Raw genomic sequence first — 4,247 nt, 5'->3', positions numbered from 1 at the left:
TACTTGTTTAATTTTAAAGTTAGGCTGGCAAAGGATGGTAAACTCCCCATAAAGTGTCCTGTTTCTAGGTCACATTGATGAAGTTCAGATACTTTAACAGTCAAACTAGAAAGATTTAATAGGACAGAAAGGAACCATTTGGAAGGATAGCTGATGAAATTACAACTGATTGAAAACTTACACTGGGTCAGGCCCTCTACTAAATGGTTTGGATACATTTCAACCAGCGCCAACATGATTATATCAGTGTTATTATCCCCCTTTCACAATGGGAAAGGTCTTTAGAAAGATTAAGCTATATACTTACAGGAAGTCAAGAAAAAGTGACAAAGACAGGATTTGAATTCAAGTCTCCCTGAGTCACCAGGAGAGGTGAAAGAAAAAATAAAAAGCCCCCAGACGGCCCTGCTATGACGTGCTGCATTGTTCCTCCTGGGAGCAAACATCTACAGGAAAACACATGAAAGACTTACAAGGCTGTCTTCCCTCCTTGCTTAGACATCTGAGAGTAATAGCTGGAGGAATAAAACCCTCAGGAATTCATTAAAAGTGGCAGCAAATCTCCATGAACAGGCTGACTCAGGAGATGTTTTACTCTGTGATAAATATTTCTCTTTCCTGAGCCCTGAAGTTGTTCCTGGTGGCAAAGAGCTTCATAAGAACTGAGGTTATGAAATGTCCACTGATGTCTCCCCAAGGTCTGAGCAGGGCAGGGGTGAGCTTATAGCGGGTGCATTAGAAATTTTAAAAAAAGGAATAGAAAACTTGCCAATGTGGACTCGGTGATACCTCCACGGAATTTTTATTAAGACATCCCATTCGTATTTACAAAAATAAAAGTCTTCAAGAAATAGTATGACGTTCCCATTTGTAAATGCCAAATGACATTTTGGTAATAACTATGCAAAGTGCCAGGTGAGCTCTAGATTAGTCAGGGGGAATCACTTCTTAAATTCTATGAATGTCTAACCACTCTGCTGTACAACTGAAACTAATACAAAATAATAATGAATGTCAAAATAAACAACTGTAGTTTAAAAAAGTTGAATAAAGTTTTATATAATGTACTTTTAAAAAATAAATATAAAATTATCATATTGATATGCTCTTACCCAAATATAGAACGTTAAGGTTAAACTAGGTGAGAAAGTTCTCTGTAAATATATGCACATGTGTGTTGTTATATGTGCAGGACTTAAAAGAGACCTACATTCACTCCAGAAATTCATCTGGGGCGTTCGTTGTTCGGGGGAGTTAAGAGAAAATTGATGAATCAAGTAAAAGCCGTATTACTGGCATTGGGGTTTATACTACACATAATACCCTACAAATAACAATCGGAGTACTGTTTCATGATTTTAGACACATTTCTAGTTATACTTTTTATAATATTAAGATTATTTATTTCGTAGGATCTGAAATGTTGCATAGTTGTGCTTCCTAAGACTGACTAGAAAGTTCCATGGAAAGTCAAACTGGTTTCATAATTTGCGATTTCCATGTCAAATGAAGAGTGATAATTGATCTTTACAGAGCACTCGCTTCTTGATATCCTTATACTGTATGTATCTTCAGTCAAACTTCTGATGTGAAGTGACCTCAAAAAAGTTGGTGCTGCAGGCAGAAAAATGCTACCCCCAACCTACCCTCCCCCCCGAAATTCACGTTCCAATCCCGGGAACCTGTGGATATTTTACTTTACATGGCAAAGGAAGGAAGTCAGTCATCACCTTCCTTCCAAGCCATATCTTTTATTTTCGGCCACTTTCCAACTAAGTCTTCATAGAGTGCTTCAAAAGTTCCCGAAAAGAACTAAACCCCTTCCGATATCAGGGTTTCATGAATTTACAACTTATCCTGTCGGAAAATGATTTCCACAATGCCTTCTTATCACGCACTCTTGGCTCTCCTAAAAACTCCCTGAAGGAAGGCTTCTTGATATCCATATTTGTTTCCTGTGGCTGCTGCAATAACGTACCACAGATCCTTTGGCTTTAAGAAGGCACAGGCTCACTATCTTAGAGTTTTGTGGGTCAGAAGCCTGAAGTCGGTTTCCCGCAGCTGAAAGAAGGGGCTGCTCCCTCCTGGAGGCTCGGGGAGGGAATCTGTTACCTTTACTTTTCCAGGACGGATGTTCATCTCATCCTTTGCTTCATGGCCCCACATCACAGGGCCTTTTCTCACTCTGCTGCACCCATGGTCACATCATGTTGTCTCTTATAAGTTGTTCTTGTACTATGTCAGGCCCACTAGAATAATCCAGGATACTCATCCCAACTGAAGATCCTTAACTTAATCCCATCTTCAGAGTCACTTTCATGACACAGGATGACATATTCACAAATTCCTAGATCTTTGGGAAGGGGCATTATTCAGCTAGCCACAATGTCCACAGTTAGATCCATTATAACCTGGATCCCCGTTAAACAGCAAACAAGATAAGGAGTGCTTCACTCCTACACCCCTAAGAGCCAGCTCAGCACCCAGAATATAGTGTATAATTATTTGCTGAATGAAAACATAAAATTCATTCGAGTGATGGAATTACAAGGACTAATAGCTAAGCACTAGAAACTAATGAAGTAAGACAGCAGAGCCATCTTAGAGTTTCACACATTTTTCTCAAGTTTAAAAATGTAAATGCAGCTAAACAGAATTTTAACTAGCGATGTTAACTGTGTAACTTGTCATTTGCTTTTGTGATTATTAAATTAAATATTTTTAGTTGAAATGGAAAAATATGGCCTAGTTTAAAGATATGATTAAAATATTTAGTAGCCATTGTGAACTCGTGAAAGCATTAGATATTTCAGTGAATTTTTCTCAGCCTCATTTTCTTGTAAGGCAGGGAGAGTATTGTATACTTCCTAAAGATTAGTGAGATAATGTATGTAAAAGTCCTTTGTAAATTGTATGGAGAATGATATGAGAAATGACCAAATATCTCCAGCACACTAGATGTGTGTGTGTGTGTGTGTGTGTGTGTGTGGGTGGGTGGGTGTGTGGGTGTGTGTGTGGGTGGGTGTGTGGTGTGTGTGTGTGTGTGAAGGGGGGTGATGTATAAGATACATACATAATGTCAACAGGCAATGTATTTCATTGGGATGAATCCTAGGAAAATAAATTTTGCTTTTTGTTTAAAATTATCATTTTGACATATTTTCATGTTTCCAATATTCACCAAAAAGTGTTTAAACTAATGAATACAATGGGTTCCTACTAAAGAGGTGGAATCCACTGATACACTCATTTTAATCTTACAAATGACTTATTTGACATATTATTCAGTAGTTATATCATTTCATGGGATGCATGTAGCTTTGAATTATTATAACACATTATATTTCAAACAGAAATGATCACTTCTGGCGTGAAACTTGCCACCTGAATGCGTAAAGTAACTGATAACACAGCAGTGATACAGATTTCAATTGACATTACCAGTTAATTTAATTCTTCAATTAATTAATTTTTGACACTGAACTCCATACATGTTCAAAAATTTTTGTATTTGGGGCTAGCTTTGTAAAACTTAGAGTAATCAACATGCCTATGCTTCATAAGTTTATAAAGTATGCATCCCCAAACTCCTATCTTTGGGCAGTAAAATATTAAAGTATTTTCTCAAATTTCTGTATTACATGAAAAAAAAGCATAAGCTTATAAATTCCAGAAACAAAATTTTAGAGCAGAAACAGTAAAGATTAGGATATTTCAAAGCCAGAAATCAGTCGGACCTCACTGTTTATAGATTATTTCTGTAGAAGAAAGTTAATATTTACATTAAGTATCAAATGACTCAACTCACATTGTTCTATCTACCTTCTCAGTTTTTGTTTGTTTGTTTGTTTGTTTTAAGTTAATGTTTGTAGTTTCAGTCAGTGTACTTTCAAAGTAGACAAGTTAACCCTGGAGTATGTTGTAAAATGTGTAAACGTAACATCCGACTGTTACTTTTCACATAGTATATTATTAGCAAATGTTTACAAAGTACAGATAATTCTAGACACTGACCTTTGGCAAATAACACTGGTAAGTCAGCTGAATTTAATCATTTGAGTAGGACTTCTTACTATATACTTTATTTAAAGTATTTTTTTCTGTCTACAAATTATATTCTACACATGTTACACTGAAGCCATATTGTCATATAACTATAGAAAAACCTAAAATGAAAATGATTTTATCAGTAACCTTACGCTTTGATGAAACTGTATCTATTGTTATACATTTATTTTACAGTCTAA

Source organism: Hipposideros armiger, unplaced genomic scaffold, assembly GCF_001890085.2.
Source record: "Hipposideros armiger isolate ML-2016 unplaced genomic scaffold, ASM189008v1 scaffold_1081, whole genome shotgun sequence".
Taxonomy (NCBI): domain Eukaryota; kingdom Metazoa; phylum Chordata; class Mammalia; order Chiroptera; family Hipposideridae; genus Hipposideros; species Hipposideros armiger.
This window is presented reverse-complemented; position numbering follows the sequence as displayed.